We start from the raw sequence: 23,787 nt of genomic DNA on the forward strand, positions 1-23,787 counted from the left end.
ATCAACGTAGAGGAGGTTATGTATTATGCATGTATTCCGCAATAGTGTATAATTGGGATAATCTTTGTGAATAAGTGTCATATTATTCAAAATTTCTACACTTTGGGTAAATACACCAAGTCTTCCTTTCACGATAGAGATAGTCAAGCAGAGGCTATTCTAGAGCGAGTCCATTCAGATGTGTGTGGACCATTCTCGACAACATCCATGGGCAAACATAGGTATTATGTGATATTTGTTGATGAATTTTCTTGTAAATGTTGGATTTTTTTCATGCAAAAGAAGGGTCAAACTTTCACAAATCTCCATGGAGTGATAACAGTGGTGAGTATGTCTCAAACAACTTTAAGAACTTTTGTGCAACGGAAGGGATTAAACGGGAGTTTACGGCACCCCATAACCCTCAGCAAAATGGCGTAGCCAAAAGAAAGAACATAATAATAGTAGGGGCAACAAGGGCGATGTTGCATGATCAGGATCTCCCATTACACTTGTGGGTTGAGGCACGCAAGACAACGATTTATGTTCAAAACCGTAGCTCACATTGGATACTTGGGATGAAGACACCAGAGGAGGCTTATTCCGGAAAGAGCCTAGATGTTGGTCACTTCAGGATTTTTGGGCCATCGGTATATTCCCATGTGACCAAAGATGCGGGAAAGAAGCTTGAGCCCATAGTAGAGTTGGAGATATTTGTGGGGTACACTAATACACCTCACAACTATCGGGTGTACTTTCCGACCAACAAGATGAGAATGGTTCGCAGGGATGTTAGATTTGATGAGGAGAAGACCATGTGAGTTTCCCTTGAGAGGGAGCTTCAACTACATGTGGTTGAGGAGCCTCATATTGATGTGGAGCATCCACATGCAGAGGATTTTGGAGTGGAGACATCCACTCAGGCAGAGTCTTCCAGAGATGGGAGAAAGCGCGTCGGAGAGGCGGATAGATTATTGTCGGATGCTAGAGAGAATGTGGGAGCACCCACATCACAGCGTAGACAAAGGATATCACCTGACAGGTACATTGAATACATGGATCTTATGAGCGGATGTGTTGTGACAGAGCCATCTTCCTTTGATGAAGTAGTGTAGCAGCCGATTTGGGTTGATGCTATGGTGGAGGAGTATGACTCCATAGTTCGTAACAATGTTTGGGATGTGGTCCTAAGACCAGAGGATAAGTCCGTGGTGATGTCCCGTTGGCTTTAGAAGGTAAAGAAAGCTGCAGATGGTAGTGTGGAGAAGCATAAGGTTAGATTTGTGGATCGTGGCTTTTCACAGGTAGAGGGGATTGAATATGATGAGACCTTTGCTCATGTTGCAAGGTACTTGTTGATCATATCTATATTGGCACTATCAGTGTAGATGGGTTGGAAGATACATCAGATGGATGTGAAGACAACCTTCCTTGATGGCACGATTGAGGAGGAGGTGTACATAGAGCAACTTGAAGGTTTTGAAACCTTCAACCGTGAGTCGCATGTGTGTCATCTCAAAAGAGCGTTGTATGGGTTGAAGAAAGAACCTCGTTCTTGGTACACCAGAATAGACAGCGTCTTTATCGGGTTGGGCTTCACGAAGAGTGAAGCAGATGTGAACATGTACCACATAGTGGTGGAAAGTAAATTAATGATCATTGTACTTTATGTTGATGATCTCATATTGACAGGTGATGATCAATTGATCAAAGCTTGCAAGGAGAACCTTGCAAGAGAGTTTAAGATGAAGGACTTGGGGTTCATGCATTACTTTCTGGGCATGGAATTATGGCAGGGTGATGGGAATTTATTTGTGTCTCAAGGAAAGTATGCCAATGCGATACTCAGGAGCTTCCACATGGAGTTCTACAAGCCTATAGAGACTCCTCTAGCTGGTAACTAGAGAAAGGAGGATGCTACTTCGGGAGAGGTAGTGGAAGCTATTATTTACAAGTAGCTTGTGGGTTCACTCATGTATTTGGTGAACACACGACATGATTTATGTTATGCAGTTAACCATCTTAGTCAAGCTATGGTTAGGCCTACCAAGATGTATTGGAAAGCAACAAAGCATGTATTGAGATACCTCAGGGGCACTACTCAGTACGGATTATGGTATAGACGGACAGAGGGAGTGAAGCTTCAAGGCTTCACCGATGCAGATTGGAAATTGAGTCCATCCGACAGGAAGAGCACATCATGAGGGATCTTCAATATTGGGTCAACGACAGTTTCTTAGTATAACAGGAAACATAGATCGATTGCAATCAGTTCGGTAGAGACAAAGTACATGGTTGCAAGTTAGGCAACATGTGAGGCCATCTAGATGAGGAAGATCATGGTTGGTCTATTTTGTCAGCAGATGGATCCAACGGTGATTTATTGCGATAATCAGAGTTGTATCGAACTCTTTGAAAATCCAGTTTTTCATGATAGGTCCAAGCACATCGATAACTGATATCATCATCTTAGAGATTGTGTATTGGGGTGGATCATTTTGTTAGATTACATTCCCATGGAGGAGAAAGATGCTGACATTTTGACAAAGGCATTGTCAAGATGTAAATTCGAGTTTCATAGAGACAGGATCGGGGTAGCTGATAATCCCTTTCTTGTTGAGAGGGAGTGTTGAGAAATGGCAATAAGAAATTTCAGTTTAATCTGTCATTGAATTAAACTGAGAATTAAAATCGAATTCTATTCTCATAGAAACTTGTAAATAGTTAATTAAGTTTAATTAACTTAATTAGCTTAGGAATTTTTGTAGTCATGTATATGTTCTCCCTAAATTTTCAGGGTCCAGTATGAGTTTAAATTGAGTTGTAATTAGATAACTCAGTTTACTGAGTTATGGTCAATTAAATTAGTTCTAATTGTTTGTGGAGATAATAGAGGACTAACAGTCAGTTCGTGCACTAGTGCATCCACAAGTATTACTGCAGTTAACTGAAGAATCCCTCATGGGAAACTCATGCATGTCAGTTCAGAGAAAGACCCAATTGAGACTAGAGTGCAAGGATAATGTACTATCAGTTGTATGATTTCTTGAGTTGTAAATATCATGCATGCAATCAGAGAAAGACCTATGTTTGGATTGCGCAGTTTAAGAAGCATGAATTCCCTTTAAATACAGGCTATTCATCCTAGGAATTGCACAAGGAAATAGGGGCTTGGCACGCAGTGGAAATTGACTAAGTGTTGGCTAATAGCGGGCTTGTGAGGTAGAGAGCTGAACATACTTGTGCGGAATTGTTCTAATGAGAACAAGCTTTGTATCTTCACTCATATTTCTGATTAATGCAATACAGATAGGCGGGGTTTTGAGTTGTGGCTTTCCCCAAGAAAACTTGTCTTGTTATGTGCCATTGATTTGTCTTCTTCTTGTTCATATTGTTTTCATCGATCTATTGGCTTCTGCTGGTTGAAAGTAGAAATAGATTATTGTCTTGTGCTTTAGTACATTGCATGAGCTTGTGAATCTACAGGACATTCTACATGACGCTTGGTTTCCTTCATAGGAATTTGAGTTTCATTGGGCTTGGCCATCCCAGGAGCCTCAAAGCCCTCTTGTCCAATTTTTTTATTTCTTTTGAATGTACTTTTCACTTGCATCTCTTATTTCTGCATTTACTATTCATGCTTCTTTTGTTGTAGGTCATATTGGTTAAATGATTGAAGTGAGTTGTTTTGCAGGTTATTTATAGAGTTACAAGCATGATTCATCCTTAGAATAGATTTGAAAAGTCATATTCATCATTGAGCTACTTGGATTGGTTTACTAGTTCACAAATCTAGAATTTCTGGAAGTCCCTTGTAACAAAATAGTAGTAATTTTCTACTATTTTTTAGAACGTGTTAATGAGCTTCATTTGAGTTTATTCCACTTGTATTGGGTCATAAAAACATTAAATTTAATAAAAAAAATTACCCCATAGAATTTTCACTTGATTAGGTTAGGCATTTGGTAGGTTAACTAGCTCACTAGTTCTTGAATTTCCGGTTTTTAGAGTAGTAATTTTCTGCTATTTTTTAGCACGTGTTAACAGGGGTATTTTGGAGTGATTCCACTTGGAACAAAGTCCTAGGAAATCCTAATTAATAATAAAAAAACATCATCTCATTTTCATTTTATTTACTTAGGCATTCAACAAGTTATCTCACTCTTGTAGCAATCATTCCACTCTTGTAGCGGTCTTGTATCACTCTTATAGCAGTCTTGTAACACTCATGTAGCACGTGTAAAATTGACCAGATCTACTCCAAAAGCTTGGTTTTTGTCTCTTAGGCTTGAATAATGATTCCTAGGCTTTAAATCTGTGATTGAGGAAGACCAAAAACCACTTAGGACTTTCATTTTTACCCCTGCAACACATCTCAACAATTTGTGTTAATGGACGAATTTATGAATTCAATAGCACAATAATGATTTCCTTGATTGCCACATGAAGTATCTAATGAACTTTTTCAATGGATCTAACCTCTCTGGAATGCAGTGATTTATTACATTCTCTTTCCTTCATGCATGTTAGATTAGTTTACTTTCTTTATTCTTAAGCTAGGGTTTCTATTTCAAGCACTATTATTTCCATTCCATAAACTAAGTCTCTTTTTCAATGAAACTCTTACATTCTGCAATTAGGCTAGTGTTTGATTTTATGATATTCACTTCATTGCATCATATCAACGAAACAATGACACATTGCATGTTTCACATATAGTATGGACACCTCTTAAGTTTGTACGAACTCTAGTTGATAATTTAAGTTGGTATCCTTGGGAGTTGCAACATTCTTGTTGCAATACTAAGGCTCATCACTTTTTGGCGTTGTTGTCGGGGAGGTGTCAAAGTATGCATTGTTTTCTTCCCTAGTTGATCCATTTCTACAAACACAAAAAATTGCATTAGGCATATTTCATTTAAAAAACAAAAAATTGCATTGCATTAGCATTTTCATTCAAAAAAATCATAAAAAAAATAATAAAAAATAAAAAATAACTTCAATACCACAAACCCCCACTTGATCACGTGGTGTAGTAAGAACCACATCACCATCCACTTTTGCAAATAGAAGAAGAAGAGGTGGCAGAGAAGGTAGAAGAAATGGATGGAGATGATGGCAATAAAGAAGATCCTCTTGTATTTCCAAGTCAAGATACTAATGTCAGTTTGCATATGAATAACATCCCTCCATCTTTCCTTCCCAACTTCCAGGGTATGAAGTCAGAGGATCCGGAAACTTTTCTCTTTGAATTTTAAATCCTTTGTAAATCCTATGGCTACTAAGTATTAAACACTCAAAATTTGAGATTGTTTCTGGAAACATTGAAGGATAGAGGTCTTAAATGGTTCATGAGTTTAGGGACTATTTCAATAAGATCATGGAATAATATGCAAAAGGTATTTTCTAGAAAAATATAAAGATCATGATCTTAAAGAAGAAATATTTACGATGACTCAAAAAGAAGATGAGAGCCTTGAGGATCTAATAGATAGATTCATGTATAATGTTAAGAGAGAAAAATTACATCATTTAGGATTTGACACGCTAAAAACCCTCTTACTTAGAACAATTAGGGATGAGTGGATTGATCTCCTTTATCTCATGAGTAGAGGTGATGTATGTCAATTATCATTTGAAGAAATTTGTGAAATGTGCAAGCACATATCAAGAGGAAGGGAAAGAGTAAGTAAATCATCATCAAAATCAGTCAGTCAAGTTGAACTTGGAAATTTGCTTAATAACTTTAAAACAAAAATCCTTAGCAATCTAAATGAACAAGTAGAAATGTTAAGAGTGCAAAATGAGAAAAGGTAGGATTTTAATATTCACGCTATCCATGTAGAATCATATGCTACTAAAGATTTCTCATCATTACCAAGGTTGAAGGAAGTTTATCAAGAGGACATTGGAGCAAGTTAATCACCAAAGCAACTCTATTATGTAGCTCCAAGAAGACCATGGCAGCCTAGTCAACCTGGTATGATGCAAGAACCTAATTCACGATTTCAAGGTTATAGACATACATCTCAAAGTAATTGGAACACACCATTTCCTTGGCAACCTTGGTCATCTCAACTCTAAAAAAAATCTTTGCAACAAGGTTGGCAAAGACATTATGGGAGAAATCCACAATATCCTCAGTATTTTCCCCAATATCCTCCATACCCAACTCCATGTTACCCCTACCATCCACCTCCACCACAACCACATCCATCTCAAAGATCCAATCCCACTCAACTACCTATACCACCATTTCCAAACCCAAACAACAAAGAAACTCAGCCCACTTACAATGTTGGGGTACAGTACTTCCAAACAACTCCTCTTGAATAAATGGTATTCATCTTAGCTCAGGAAGAGTATTGCAAAAAGCAGATTCTCTTGATGTCATTGAAGACAACATTCAAAAAAAAAGATTCAAATGAGAAGACCAAATAATCATGGGTTGCACTTGATGAAGAGAAAACATCAGAATCAGAGATTGAGAAAGTTCCCTCATGTTTACCATCAGATCCTCCATGTGTTCAAGAGAACAATCAACAAAAAGAGGAAGATTTGAATGTCATGGTAGAAGAGGACACAAAAAGAGATCCAAATGTGCAAGTGGACCAGGGGCATCACAACTATATTGAAATATGGTTCCAGACAATCATTAAGTTGCAGCAACACACTCTTCTTCAACAATTCCTAATCTCATCTCAGTCAAAGCAGTTGGTCTCTCATATTTAGGTACATGTCAAAGCATATCTTTTGAGCCTACATGATTTTATTTGTAATCTTGATGTGCACATGGCTCCATTAGAAGTATTCATATACTTGAAAGAGATTTTGTTTTTTCAGGTAGAGTAGGATTGAAAAAAAATGGAAAAATAAAAAATAAGAGGAAAGGAATAAAATCTGAGGTGAAAACCTCTTTTGAGGCGTCTAAGATTGTCTCATTGATTGAAAACCTCCATGAGGTGGTCAATGGGTTGTAAAAATAAAATAAATAAATAAATCCTAGGTGAAAACCTCCTTTGAGGCGCCTAGGCAGACCTACTAATTGAAGCAGCTAGTAGGTCTAACAAAAAAAGAAAAAAGGAAAAAAAAAAATTCTCCATGTATCTCTCTCTGATGAATTTAGGTGCTCTCCAACCTTTGCGAGCAACAAAAACAAGTTAGCACCAGAAGGCAAAAAGTTGATCAAAAACCTACTAGTAAAAAAAAGTCAAACTTGGATTTTCTCCTCCTTTGCCCAGATGCTTCAACAAGACCAAGGCCATGTCAATCCATCACCCACATCCATTTCCAACATCCACCCATCATTCCCAATCATTTCCCATTCATTTTCCTCGTTGTCCTAAAGTGCTACAAGACTATCAAAATACACAAGGCATAAATTATTTTTACCATATCTCGAAAATCGTGCATCCGTTGGCTGAGTTGTTTCATGGATAGATGCATATGGATGATGGTAACATTCTCAAGAAATTTCAGTGAATTCTAGTACACATTTTTCGAGAAATTGGTCACCATCACCTACAACCATTTTTTATTTCTCTCAAAGTCTATGCATCCATTGGCCAAGATGTTTTATGGGGAGATGCATACGGATGATGAAAACATTCTCAAAAAAATTTAGGTCAATCCAATCTACCATTTGAGAGATATGGATAAAGCAATTTTTCTATGGGAGTGTTCCAAAATTGCTACAAGAGTAACCAGAATTGCTACAAGATTGTGATCCGCATAGAGAGAGGGGTCAAATCTTATGTTTTCCTTGGGGGAATGAATAAATAATTCTACCACACCTCCATCATCCACCCTCCACACCATTTAGTCACTTCCCCATCCAAAAATTCATCTTTGTCCATGAAAAATCTCAATTTTCAGCGGGTCTTCTTTCATTACTTTCACCACAACCAAGGATTTTTATCCTTTTCCATAGATTGATTATGAATTACCAATGTTTTTAGAAGTATTATCTGTAGGATATTGTTGTCATAGAAGGGTTTTTGTGACTACTACAAGGATAAATGCATTCTTGTAGCAGTCTGCAATTACCTTACTAGACCACAATTGGGAGCACCAAAATGAAGAACAAATCATCATGAAGACATTGGAGAGTCATTTCTCCAATTTTGGGCAGCTACAGGACCTCCCTAAAGATGCTACAGGATCATTGTTCATCTCCAACAACATTCTTTGATCCATGGTGGCATCTATATTTTGATCACATGAATCATGGAACTTCAATCAACAATAAGAAGATTCCCTCTAATGAAAAACAATTGATGAAAGTGACATTTTGTACCATAGAGATAATTCCAACAACTTCATAAATGTTCCAACAGCCTCATGCAAGCATCAAGAAGTCAATCATTAGCTACAACACTCACATCATGAGCATCTCAGTGGAAGCATTTTAGGCAAGGATGTGAAGCAGCGACGACAACAACAAAAAATCTAGAAGACCTTCATATCCAAGGCTATCAGAAATAGGACCTCCAACAGATTGTCACATGTATATTTAGGATCATCAGTAGTAGCTTCAGAACCACCAAAGGCAGCTTCAATAGTCATATCGATAGCCTCAATATTACTTGCAAAAACACATCAAGAGTAAGGTTCAGGTATGCAGTCCTTTAAGCCTTTCCTACGAACTTATTCTAGCTTGAAAAACATTGCAAGTGTATAATGAAGGAAAAGGTTTTTTATAGCCAAAATTAGTAGCAGAGCAACCTCGACCTTATCTAGCAGTTAACTTCACTTTTCCACCAAGACACTTGCATGTGTGGGAGAGGAACAAGACAAAAGTGAAGAAGACTTGAGAAAGTGGATTGTAATCATTTAGTCATGATAGAGGACAAGGAGTGAGAAGGGGTGAGTGAGATCCAACTCGATTAACAAAAATCACTATGAGTTTATTTTGCATGCAATGAAAAAGAGAAAATTTTGAAAAAATAAAAAATAAAAAAGGTGGACCCACCACCTCTTGGCATGCAAAGAATATCTGCTACAGGATTCGGGTTGGTTTCTACAGGAGTACCAGCAGTGTTATAGGAAGAACAAAGTTGCTACAAGAAGGGACATAATTGCTACAAGAAGCTAACAGAGTTCTACAGGAAGGAAAATTTCACCTAGAACAACCACTAGATCCTTGGGAAGTAAGGAAATATTCGAAGGAAATGGAAAGGGTGAAAATAGAGATGTTACAGGACCAGACCAAAGCTGCTACAGGAGCAACGGGAAATGTTACAACGCAGCCACATCAAAAGGGAGAGAAGAAGACCTCCAAGAACTCCAGGAGCCTAATCCACAACCTGACCTTGGATCCTACTACAAATTCATTGAGGATGGGAGAATTATACCCACCAAATTTGCAATACCACTCTTCTTTGAGTTGGAAAGGGAAAGAGGCAGAACTCATAGATGGATGAAAATTGCAAAATCCAAGAAGGTAGAAGATGTGGGCCTCATGGAGGAAAAAGTGCAACAAATGGGTAAGGAATTGGTTAACTTGAGGCTAAATGAATTAGTCATGAAGGAGCAACTACAGTTAGAAAACAAGAGGCTTAGAGAGAAACTACAAGAAAAGGAGGCACAACTTGCCACCATGGAAAGTGTTTCCATGAAGGCCATCCAATGCAGGAAACCATCCAAATCATCTACCATTTTCCCCAAAGAACAATGAGCTAAGGAAGAGAATTGCAGGGCAAGAAGATGGATAGGTTGCTCAAAGGATGAGCAACAATTTTAGTAGGGGGGTATGATGGGCCTCGAAATTAGACACAAATTAAGGCTCATCTAACCTTTCCTAGGCACATAAAGGTTATATTAAATCTCTTCTTATAAACTTAATAATGTTTTTTTCAGCTTTAATATGTTCTTAAGAAGGTTTAGAGATAATTTCATATTATGTGCCAATATTATTTATTTATGCAAAATATTGAGAGAATAAGGACTAAATTCTGAATGAAATAATATATGGACTTTCTCCTGACTACAGGATGGACCAAAATTGGATAATAAATTAACTAAATATCATGAAATTATTGACAAATTCTAGAGCTCCACTAATTGAGAAAGTTTAGGGACGTGTTCCCTACCATTTAATGAATATTCCTAGTGTTGGGACCAGATCCACTTTTTGAGAGATTTTGGAGGGGAAAGTTTCCTCCTTTCAAGGAGAATGCTTCCTCATCTATTTTTATAAGTACCAATTCAAATTTTACTTTAGGGGCATGTATTTCTTAGTCTTCTTGTGGATAAAATTTGTTATTTAGCAGCTCCACTTTCATTTCTAGCAGGGATGTACTTGGATTGATTCAAATAATGAAGTTTGGTGCCATTTTTAGCTTTTGAAGCTTGGTTTCCTTCGTAGGACTCTGATTTTCCTTGGGCTTGGCCATCCTAAGAGCCTCAAAGCCCTCTTGTACAATTTCTTTATTTCATTTGAATGTCTTTTTCACTTGCATCTCTTATTTTTGCATTTATTATTCATGTTTTTTTTGTTGTAGGTCATATTGGTTAAATGATTGAAGTGAGGTTTTTTTGTAGGTTATTTACAGAGTCAAAAGTATTATTCATCCTTAGAACAACTTTGAAAAGTCATATTCATCATTGAGCTAATTGGATTGATTTACTAATTCACAAATCTAGAATTTCTGGAAGTCCCTTATAGCAAAATAGTAGTAATTTTTGACTATTTTTTAGGACGTGTTAATGCATTTAATTTGAGTTAATTTCACTTGTATTGGGTCATAAAAACATTCAATTTAATAACAAAATCTACCCATAGAATTTGTACTTGATTAGGTTAGGAATTTTGTAGGTTAACTAGCTCACTAGTTCTTGAATTTTCGGGCTTTAGAGTAGTAATTTTATGTTATTTTTTAGCATGTGTTAACAGGAGTATTTTGGAGTGATTCCACTTGGAACGGACTCCCTAGGAAATCCTACTTAATGAAAAAAAATCTCATCTCATTTTCATTCAATTTACTTGGGCATTCGGCAAGTTATCTCACTCATGTAGCAATCCTGCCACTCTTGTAGCAGTCATGTAGCATTCTTGTAGCGTGTGTAAACTTGACCAAATCTACCACAAAAACTTGGCTTTTGTCTCTTAGGCTTGAATAATTACCCATAGGCTCTAAATCTATGATTGAAGAAGACCAAAGACCACTTACGACTTGCCTTTTTACCCATGCAACACATCTCAACAATTTCGGTTAATGCACAGTTTTATGAATTGGATAGCACAATAATGATTTCCTTGATTTCCACATGAAGTATCTAATGAACTTTGTCAATGGATCTAACATCTCTGGAATGCAATGGTTGATTACATTATATTTCCTTTGTTCATGTTAGATTAGTTTACTTTCTTTATTCCTAAGCTATGGTTTCTATTTCAAGCACTATTATTTCCATTCCATAGACTAGGTTTCCTTTTCACTGCAACTTTTACATTCCACAATTAGGCTAGTGTTTGATTTCATGATATTCACTTCATTACATCAAATCAACGAAAGAAGGAAACATTGCATGTTGCACATATAGTTCTGACACCTCTTAAGTTTGTACGAACTCCAGGTTGATAATTTAAATTGGTAGCCTTGGGAGTTGCAACATTCTTGTTGCAATATTGAGGCTCATCACCACCTTTACTGAAGGGAGTGGATTCCCTTAATTTAATTTAATTCAAATTAATGTATTTAAATATAGGAGATTAATTGTCTAGTCTAAATAGAGATTTATTTAGGAAATATAATTTCCTCATCAACATGCAATGCACTATTTGGAGAGATTTGTTGAGTTAGAGATTTTAGGCTTAGATTTGATATTTTCCTTGCGTGAGAGATTAGATCCACCTTCAATGGATTTCAACCAAAGCATTGTATATAAACCAGCCTAGATCCATCTTAACTCTGGATCTATCAAGCGTCAAGAGGGATCAAATCTCTCGAGGTGCAAATCTCTTTTTTGAGTGCAAAACTTGAGGAAAGGTTTGCACCTCGAGAGATTTGATCCCTCTCGACGCTTGATAGATCTGGAGTTAAGATGGATCTATGTTGGTTTTAGTTGTGTGCAGCCAAAGAAAATATAATGAACATATGATTAATTTTATCAATAATATGTAAATTCATCTAATATTAATATAATCATTTTAAATATGCTAAATATGTCTCAAATTAATATGGTCATTTTAATTTTAAATTTGCTTAGTTACCTCAGTTTGTTGAGATGATAAATATTGTTAATAACTTTAATGATGAAAAATGATGAAATAAAAATTTTGAATGTAAAGTGACAATGTAATAGTGTTGAATGATAAAAAATGTGAATAATAAGAATATAGTCAATTACAAATAATCTTCATTGTGATTAATCTCAAACTATTTTCTTCTACTATTCTTATTGTCACCCTTGTTACTTTTGTCATCTTTTCATATTGATTATATGAAAAGGACAAGTTAAATCGTAAACCATTTAAATCTTTAACTCGAGATATTGTAGTAAACATCATACCTTGTCTCTCTTTCTCTCAATTATTAATAGGTTGAATTACTATAACACAAAAATCAATGTACATTGTCAATATTTTTTGTGCTTACACTGAAATCAATGCACAATGTTAATCCAATCCCTTTAAAATTAATGTACCATCATACATCCAATTACATCAAATCAGAAATCAACATCTACATAGAAATAAATGCATCTAGTGCAAGAAATCAAATAAGATTAGAATTTACACTGAAATCAATGCATCTAATGCGAGCAATCAAATAGGATTATAAATCAACATTTACACTCAAACCAATGCATCTAGTGCAAGTAAAAAAATAGGCTTATAAGCCAACATCTACAGTGAAAGCAATGCATCTAGTGCAAGTAAGCAAATAGTATTATAAACCAATATCTACACTGAAATCAATGCATCTAGTGCAAACAATCAAATAGGATTATAAATCACCATCTACATTGAAATCAATGCATTTAGTGCAAGAAATCAAATAGGATTAGAAATCATCTACATTGAAATAAATGCATCTAGTGCAAACAATCAAATATTATTAGAAATCAACATCTACATTAAAATCAATGCATCTAGTGAAAGCAATCAAATAGGATTAGAAATCACCATCTACACTGAAATCAATGCATTTAGTGCAAGAAATCAAATAGGATTAGAAATCATCTACATTGAAATCAATGCATCTAGTGAAAGCAATCAAATATCATTAGAAATCAACATCTACACTAAAATCAATACATCTAGTGAAAGCAATAAAATAGGATTAGAAATCACCATCTACACTGAAATCAATGCATCTAGTGCAATAAATTTTCTTCTCTCTCTCCCCTCTCCATCTATATCTATATCTCCCTCCATCTCTCCTTCTTCGTTTTTTATCTCACCGCCCCAAACACACACGCTCTGTCACTCCATATCTATCAATCTCTTTGTCCCTCCCTCCCTCTCTCCATCTCTCCCTTCTTCCCTCTCTTCACTTTCCATCGGTATCTCTATCTCCCTTTGTATCTCTATATAAACCCTAAAACGTACACTCTCTTTATCCAATCTATCTACGTATCCCTCCCTCAATCTCTCCCTCTCTCTCTCTCTCCCCCTCTCCCCCACTTCTATCTCTCTTCCCTCCTATTATCCTCTCTCTCTCCCTCTCCATATTCCTTATCACTCTCTCTCTATTTCTTTCTTCTTACTTCCCTCTCTCTCCCACTCCAACTCCATCTCTCTTTCCCTCCCTCTCTCCACTCTCTCTCTCTCTCTCTCTCTCTCTCCAACTCTATTACTATATCCCTTCCTCTCTCCTCTCCTCACTCCTTCTCTCCCCCATTCTCTCCATATCTCCTTCTTTCCCTCTTTATCTCACCCCCAAACATACACACTCTCTCTTCATCTCTCCCTTTTCACTCCCTCTCTCTCTCCACTTCTCACTCTCTATGTATTTCTTCTTCCCTCCTTCTCTCCCCATCCAACTCCATCTCCATATCCTCCCTCTCTCCTCCTCTCTCTCAAGTATACTCTCTCGCACTTCCTCTCTCTCCCTTTCTCTCCTACCTCCCTCTCTCTTCCCACATCTCTCTCTCTCTCTCTCTCTCTCTCTCTCTCTCTTTGCACTCCAATCCTCTCTCTTCCCACATCACTCTCCTCTCTATCTCAAGTCATGTCTCTCATTCTTCCTCTCTCTCCCTTTCTCTCCTACCTCCCTCTCTCTTCCCCCATTACTCTCTCTCTCTCTCTATGTTAGTAAATCCCTTCTCTTTCCTCACTGCCCTTCTCTCTATTTGTCCTTCTTGGTATCTTTATATCACCCCTAAACATACACTCTCTTTCTCCATCTCTCCCTTTCCACTCCCTCTTTCTATCCACTTCTCACTCTCTATGTATTTCTTCTTCCCTCCCTCTCTCCCCCTCCAACTCCATCTCTCTATCCCTCCCTCTCTCCTCCTCTCTCGCAAGTCCTCTCTCTCCCTCTCTCTCTCTCTCTTCCCTCCAATCCTCTCACTAACTCCCTCCCTCTCTCCTTCTCTCTATCCCCCCTCCATCTATGTGTCTCCCTCTCCCTCTCTTACCCTTCTCTACCTCTCTCACTCCTCTCCCTCTCTCTCTCTTCATTCATCCTATCCCCTCTCCTTCCGTTTATCACCATCTCTCCCTTGTCACTCCCCCTATCTCTATCTCTCCACCTCTATCGGTCTATGTCTTTGTTCTTCCCTCCCATATATATCTAGAGTTAATATATATCATGATATATTAATATATATTATAAAATCACAAATTCAATATCGTATTAATCCAAAGTTATTAAATTTAATAATATTAATATTATAATATATTAATATGAATATTAGATTTAATAATATTATTAATATTAATATTAATATTAGGGTTAATAATGCTTCTTTGCATGGTATTAATAATAATTTGGACCTTGGTATTTGGCCCATAGGCTTGGTATATAATTAGATGTTGATTTCTAATCCTATTTGATATATTTGTATTTATTTACCATACATTTTTATACCTCTTTTATATTTATTTATTTACCATACCTCTTTTATAAATATGTTATTTGGCCCATGGTATTAATAATTATTTGTCCCATGGTATTTGGCCCATAGGCTTCACCTAAATAAAAACCTCTTTTTTTAGTTTCTTTAAATATAAAGAGGTTTATGGAGTAAATATAAAAAGAGGTTTTATTTATTTACCATACCTCTAGTTTATTTATATTTTTATTTATTTAGAGTAAATATGAAAACAAATTTTATTTATTTACAATACCTATGTTTTTTAGTGTTCGTAAACCTCTTTATATTTTAAATTTATATTGTGTTTATACATAATAATAATTTGATTGATTTTTAAATAGGACCGACATTAGGTTAAAAATGTTAAATGTTAAACATTACGTTTATGTTTACGTGTTTACCGTTTTACGTGAGATCTACCACCATATTGGGTTGTAGAGCACCTCTTGGCGCAATAAATTTGTATAGAGATACAAGAAAAATAGAGAAAATAGAAAATGAATTAGCAAAGAGAGACTATGGGACCAAGAGAGATTTGAGAGCTAAGAGTGGAGAGGGCCAAGGCAAAGAAAAGCCCATAAATTCTGTAAATCAAGCCAAGACTATGTGAAGCAATGTGTGTAATTATACTCCATATGTATAATTGATATATGGGTTTTGAGTTAATACTCTATAATGTATTGTTGAATCCTTTGTCTCTATGTCTATGTATTAATCCTCTATTTATGAATGTTAATTTTGTAGTTGAATATAGCTAAGTCAAATCGATGGTTGTCCTAATAATAGAGTCAGTGTCTCGAATTTGTAAAGGTTGTGAAGTCAATACCTAAGCTGTAGTGCTCTCAATTATTCGGAAACCTATTTGGTTCAACCAAATCTGAGCATGGGTACTATTGGACTCTAAGCATAATAACTAACATGGATGGAAGTTTTGTTCTGGATTAACAGAAAGACAACATTCTAAAGTTTCTCAGCAATTGAAGTAAATATTGTCATCGAGAGTTAGGTTTCCATCACAAGGTTCCAACCCAGGTCAAGGTGTTTTTGTAAAAAGTTTCTTTGTATTTGGAAATCTGACTATCTAAGTCATACCATAACGTAAACATTAGACTGAAGCCAAACCCTGGGCTAGAGAGAGTGCACAAGTTTCAAGGACGCTTAGGACACACATCTGGCTTGAGGAGGATCTGACCATTAAATATTAAATAAAGTCAGAGTGGAGTGATAGACCAGACCTCCAGATGGGAAGATCTTCACACTTTAACAAACATATCTGACTAAGTAAAGTATATTTGTTTTGTTGCGAGAGTGAGACAAGGTGTAACCCCTGAATGGGAAAATCACTGGATCTGTGAATCACATCTGATCCCCATAACATATGTTCATGCTAATAAGGAGACATCCGAGTGGATTAAAGTATTTGTAGTATACCTAGGGGGGATAATACAGGGTACAAAGGGAGGTACCCAAGAGAATAATATGATGTAATAATGTAAGGATGATAATTAAATGGGCCATAGTTAATAAATAAATTGGTTAACCCACATTATGCAAGGGGCTGCAAGTAGTTAGGGAATAATGTGATAAGCCCATTGTAATGGATGTATGGTACTAAGATACCCATGGTATTGTATGTATGAAGCCTAGAGGCTAGAGACTCTCCATTGAGACATGTCGAGTGTTGTTTTATATAGACAAGCATTAGCTTTTGGAGTGTTCTTCTTCCTTCTTAGGGCGGATAATATGGGATATAGAGGGAGGTACCCAAGGGAATAATATGATTTAATAATTTAAGGATGATAAATAAATGGGCCATAGTTAATAAATAAAGTGGTTAACCCACTTTATGCAAGTGACCACAAGTAGTTAGGGAATAATGTGATAAGCCCATTGTAATGGGTGTATGGTATTGAGAAACCCATGGTATTGTATGTATGAAATCTAACAAAGGGGTACCCGAGGGAATAATACGATGTAATAATGTAAGGATGATAAATAAATGGGCCATAGTTAATAAATAAAGTGGTTAACCCACATTATGCAAGGGACCACAAGTAGTTAGGAAATAATGTGATAAGCCCATTGTAATGGATGTATGGTATTGAGAGATCCATGGTAATTACCCATGGTATTGTATGTATGAAGCCAAAAAATAGAGCTAGAAAGACTCACAGAAGAGCCAAAAACCAAGGTAGAGGTAGAAAGTGTTTCCTGTTGTAGGCGAAAGTTGAAGGTCGTGCGTTGTGATAAGTCCCTATTGAAGACCAGTCAAAATTGTGTTTTGGGCGTGAAGACGTTAGACCATGAGTTGCAATTATTCTTATGACTTTTCAGGTGTCTCTTACTTTCTCTCTTTGGATAATATGGATTCTAGTCAAAATTATCTATTTTCTGAATCATGCAAAGAAGCACATGAGAAAAAAAGGTCTTGGTTGTCTCAGTTATTAAATAATGAAAGTAAGGGTGTATTGTATAATACATGAGTTATCATTCAAGAGTTTGATCCTCAACCAAACTGGACTCTCCCAGATATTGATGTGGATAAGATATATAATATGTCTCTGTTTAAATTCAGAGTTGCTAGTCTCTTTCAGTTCTCCTCTGTCAATATTCCTATTTCCTTGTCTCAACAAGTCTACCAAGTTCCTTTGATCCATAAAGAAGATGTAGAATGGGGTCTTGAAAATGGATTTAAATATATTCATATTGGGCTTATACAGTTCGAAATCAATCCTCTGGTGTGACCTAGACTAAATACGTCATGCTTGACCTATGCCCTTGATTCTAGAGCCAACGATTGTAATGATGCATTAATAGGAGGTTTTCAGAGTCCTTTAAATAATGGTCCTGGATGGTCTTCGGTAATTCCTCGCTACCAGGTCTCATTGGCAGATCCTTACATTAATGAATTTTTGCAAGCTTTTATTCAATTCCATGGGTTTAACTTTGCCCCGAATACACAAATAGCTCAGCTTCATACTATAGTCTGTATCTGTTTTGTCACATCAATCATGCCTCCTATAAATTCGAAACTACACAAACGAGCACTCAAAGAAGGAGTTATAGTCGGCCCTAGTAATGCAACTCCACTCTAGATTGGATTTAGTGAGCTAACTCTTCCTGAAGAATGGTCAAGTTCGTACCAGCCTCTCTCTCAAAAGTATCCCCAATTAGCTAACACATCTCACCAATTGAGAGTAGTATCCATAGGAGATGGTCGGACTAGTCTCAGATTCCAGACTCCAAACCCATTAAATCGAAGTTTGTCAGCAAGACTTGACAGAGCACCTATTCCTCCGAGATTGTCAGTTTCTACTTTACCTACTACTAGTTTTGGTAGTCATGTACAGATGCATAAATCCGTCTCTTCTCAGTCATGTGTATATTGTCAAAATAACACAAAAAATCCCAAAAAGAAATATCAGACTATTGATACTCCATCCAGTTCTCAGTCACACCATGGTCAACATTCTGATTGTCCTGATTGTGTCATGATTCCCACATCTGACATAAAAATGTATAGTCTTCCCAGAGAAAAACCTGGAAACAGAATCACACTTCCTGAGAGAAGTTTGGAGCCAACAAATACTGCTCCAAAATTAAAAAATGGTTCTGTTCAAAGTGATCTTCAGTTTTTGCATTATTGATCATCTTCAGAAGTTGAACCTTCTGAGCTAGTAAAATTGCTCAATTACAATAATTATCAGTTTGTATGTTTGGCTCAAAACTTAGATGATTTAGCCAAAGACGTTCTTGAAGTTAAAGATCATGTCAGAATGATACACCAGACATATGATACTATGTATGCTCATCAGAGTGGCCAAGAGGAGAAATTAAAAGAAATCATAACTCAATTAGGAGTTATCAGTAAGGCAGTGTCTAGCTTTCAAGACAATTTTCCTAGACCTAGATCTCCTCCCAATTATGAAGAAGTCGAAGCTGAGGGTCCGAAGTTTTCTTATTTCAAAAATTCCAAGTCATCTTCTACCCTATCTCTGAAAGCTATTTCTGATGAATTTATAGATACTTCAAGAGTAACAGATGGAGCTAGATTAGCTAGAGAAAAGCTAGATTTGATTAAGACCAAGTTAGAAAGATTCAAAACTTATGAAATCAAGATGGTGGGACAAGAAGATAGTGGTGAGTCTTCTAAACATAAAAGAAATGAATCATTTCACTTCTCACATAAAGCTCCAAGAACTTCAAGGTCTGATATTGGATCTCAGTCCCAAACCAGTCCATTTTCTAAATGGGCTTGTTTCATGTCATCAACAAAAGCTCAAGAAGAAACTACTCCTACTCCCAGTAGCCAAGGATCAACATTTTTTATTAATTTTGATTGTTTGAACAGAGATCAAACACTAATCTTACTGCAAAGGATTAATGCATGGGCCAGTCAAAGAAAAGTTGGCCTCAAAGCCACATGGAAGGATGTACTCATACAGGTGATATGGGCACTAACAGGTAATTCTAGACTTTGGTGGGAAACATTGAAAAGATATGAACAACTTGCAATCGTAGCTAATGAAGATCCCCTTGAAGCAATTTTAATGGCAATATCCCATGAGTTTCTTGGTACTCTATCAACAAATTAAAACCATTATGAACAAATGTTCATGAGTCAAAGGTTGTGCAGCCTAGATTTGTTAGATGAATACTATTGCACCATGAAAAAGTTGTACCATAAAATTCCAGACCACCAAAATATTGCATATCTGCGCCATTATATAGCATCAATGCCTGAAAAAATTCCAGAGCTTGTTCACCAAGCACTTTCTTCTCAAAATGTCTCGATAGATACTCTATCCTTAGCTTCTTTACAACAACATATACTTCAAATTCTTAAAAACGAGTGTGCGTCTTATAAGACTCATAAGAATGTCAAGAAATAGTTGAGTTTTAGTCCTAATCTTTGGAACTCTTTCTCTTGAAACTTACCACTTTGGATGCTTTAAGAACTCCTCCAGAAAGAGTTCGCATATATCCCAAAGTCAAAAGTGCAATTGCTCCAAGCCACAATATAGATTCCCTAACCGTTTTAAAAGAAGAGAGCATCAAGAAAGCAAATTCCCCAAGAATAGATATGTATTCATAAGGAGGTCAAAGCTAGCTAGAGAATCAAAATGTTTCATTTGTGGGAGAAAAGATCATTGGGCAAATAAATGTCTAGAAAATAATAAAAGAGGAATCCAGAACAATATTATGGAGTTGTTCAACTCCTCACATAATCCAGCCGATTGGGATTTAGTCTCTGAATCAAATTCTGAGTTTGAATACTTTTCTGTAAATACTGACTCTGATAGTGACATTGAAAATGCATTTCAGAAAATTTCAGTAACAAATGATGCTACAAGTGAAGGTGATTGTACATATCTCTCTGATTGCCTTATGTTTTCTTTTAATAATACTCAACAATAGATAGCTAGTCTCCAGAGGTAGATGGATTCTCTCAATCCAAGCCTAGTTATCCCAAGGGGACGAATCCAAGAGAAAATTAATGCACTGACTATGGAATCCCAGCCTCATGAAGACCTTGATCCTACATAATGGTTTACAACAAAATCTGCACCAGAGCCCAACAAAGAATCAGGCCACGATGCTTTCCTAACAGACATCAAAATACTTGAAGAAATTCTATGAAGAGACAAACAACAATTGGTCAGCATAGCAGAAAAAATTCAAATTAAAGTTCATAAACTAGATGAACTCAATTCCAAATTTGTATCATCTATCTTTGACAAAGCACACACAACAACTGGGCTGAATACAAAAGAAGAACCAGTGAAATAAATCAGTGGCATTGGAGATAGGATGGTCATTCCAGTTTCCATCAAAATACCAGGATTCAAAAGCTACCAGTTAGACGCCCAAATTGATACAGGAGCCATTAGTAGTTGCTGCAAATACAAAGGTATCTCAGCTTATTATTGGAAACCAACAAAGGTACATTTCAAAGATTTTAAAAAACAACTCATGAAGATTTATTATGTAGCTCTTGATTTTCCTATATATATTTCTTCAACAACTGTATATGTTACTTTTTATAATTATGACACTAGATCTGATATTCTTCTTGGTCAAGATTTTGTAAAGAGACACATGCCCATGATTGTTGATAAAAGCCAAATCAGTCCAAAATGAGAAAGTATTTGTCCCTGCGACAAATACATACTCTATTGGGATTCCTCCTGATAATGTGGATACAGTCACGAAAGCTATTGAAGACCTATCAAAAATAAAAAAGATTTTCAAACATTTGAGCTACATGGACAAGAAGTTCTCAAAGATATTGCATGTAAGCTTCGGACAGAATGCACAACAGAGCATCCTGATACATTTTGGTTCTGAGAAAAGTACTTTGTTTCACTTCCTTTTAGGACAAGGTCTGATCACAAACCATAAAAGGCCTCAACCAACCGCATGATCCCTACAGAGAAAAAGTTGTGCCAACAAGAAATCAAACAAATCCTGGACAGGAGATTGATTGAACCTTGCAAAATTTCATGGGTGTGCCGAACATTCTACGCCAACAAGCACTCAAAACAAAAAAGAGGAAAAGATATGTTGGTGATCAATTACTTTGCATTAAATGAAGCACTAGAACCCATCAAGTATCCTCTACCCAGCAAAGACATGCTCCTTGCAAAAATCGCAGGTGCTAATGTATTTAGCAAATTTGATCTAAAAAGTGGTTTCTGGCAGATAGGCATAAATCCTCAGGATAGATATAAGACTGCCTTTGTTGTCCCAGGAGGACAATACCAATGGACAGTTATGCCTTTTGGCCTGAAGAATGCACCTTCTGAATTTCAGAAACGCATGGAGGATATTTTCCATGATTTTGATTTTGTTATTGTATATATTGATGATTTGTTAGTTTTTAGCAGAGACATACAACAGCATAAAAAGCATCTGGAATCATTTTATCAGGTTGTTTTCAAGCACGGCTTAGTTCTATCTCCCACTTAGGATAAGTTTATTATTTCTCAAACCAAGATCGAATATCTTGGATTATATATTTCCCAAGGGAAGATACAACTGCAACCTCATGTTCTGCAATCTCTGTTAAGATTTCCAGACCAGCTTCCAGATATCAAATATGTCCAAATATTCTTAGGATGTTTGAACTATATCCGGCAATTCTATCCAAAACAAGCTAAGGATACTAGAATTATTCAGCAAAGATTGAAAAAGGATTCAATATGGCTACCATAGATGACTGAAGTAGTCCAACGCATCAAAGATAAAATCAAGAATTTGCCATCTTTATCCCTTCCAAAACAGGATTTACCTTTCATTCTAGAAACTGATGCTTCTGACTCTTGTTGGGCTGCTATTCTTCTACAAAAGCATCATAAGAGAGATGAGATTTGTGCTTATGCTTCAGGAACATTTTCGACGACTAAGTTAAAATATCCATCCTCCCATAAAGAAATACTAGCTGTTAAGAATGAGACCTCTCCTTTTCCTAAAAAGTGTGCATTTTATTGTCAAGACAGATCTCAAACATATGAAAGGTGTGATGCAAAAAAAAATTAAAAAAAAAAATGTTAGAACAAGGGATTTCCCGAGTCCTACGATGGGCACTCTATGTCGAAGGATTTGATTTTGATATTATCTACAAAGCAGGGAAAGAAAACTATCTTGCTGATATGATGACCAGAGAAGGAATAGGAGATCTAAAGGTTATATCCATCAAAAAGTTTGAGATAGGAGAAAGTTCTTCTAAAACCCAATCTCAAATAAATTTATGTCCATCATGCCATTATCAGTTCTGTTGGGATTGTTTTTCTCAAAATATTTTATCACTACCATCAGAGATCCAAAAAATGATTTTAGAAAAATGGTTCAATTCTGAGAATGGGAGACACAGTTATAACATCAACTAGAGCCTCATTAATAATAATCACATCTATTTTGGTCAAGCCAGGGAAAACCACCCAAAAATTGTTTATATCTTTGATCCAAGTATAGCTTGGATCGATTACTATGGAATTCTGCAATATGCCAGAGCTTGGGGGGAGAATTTTTATTGTAATGTATTGTGAAGATGTTTTTTTCCCTTTCAGACATCGGAGCTAATGGATGGATTTGCTAATGTATTCATTTGTTCCAAGGAAAGATGATCTTGGTATGGTAAGCCCACATTGGACTTTATATTTTCTTCATAAAGATATGGAAGAAGGTAGTTTGAGATATGATATCTTTGGATATGATCTTATTTATCAAGGTACCACAGTATTGATCACCCCTGACATCTCTCTGATAGGCCACCACTTCAACATCAGCATCGATTATTTTGGATAAATTGGTATTCTACTAGCCAATTGTGATCCTTTTATGGCATCTTCATCCTTTTCAACTTGCTTTGGACATGAGCCACCTTGGCTCGCTCAAATCATACCTGGAATAAGTCTTGGTCCTCATCATGGAGTACCCATTGATTCTGACAAAAGTTCGAAAGGACAGGATTGGTAGACTCTCATTTCATCTTTCTTGGCTTTTGAGGGGTTCACCCATGAAGAATCTCCACTGTGTAGTATGGTGCACAATTTACTTTCTTTTGTTACTGGTGCATGATTTACTTGCTTTTGTGGGTTCCTCCTCAGGAATCTCCACTGTGTAAAATTTTCTGTGGTCCACTTTAAGTCTTATCTATAGAAGGACCTTATGAAAGTCATATCTTTAAGGACAGTCTTAGATGATTTGTTTTAGATATGATTCGAAATGATCATATATTTAAGGACAGTCCTTGACGATTTG

The sequence above is a fragment of the Pinus tabuliformis genome, chromosome 5_2 (assembly GCF_031772625.1).
Source record: "Pinus tabuliformis cultivar Carrire ecotype Pingquan chromosome 5_2, CPIR1, whole genome shotgun sequence".
Classification (NCBI taxonomy): domain Eukaryota; kingdom Viridiplantae; phylum Streptophyta; class Pinopsida; order Pinales; family Pinaceae; genus Pinus; species Pinus tabuliformis.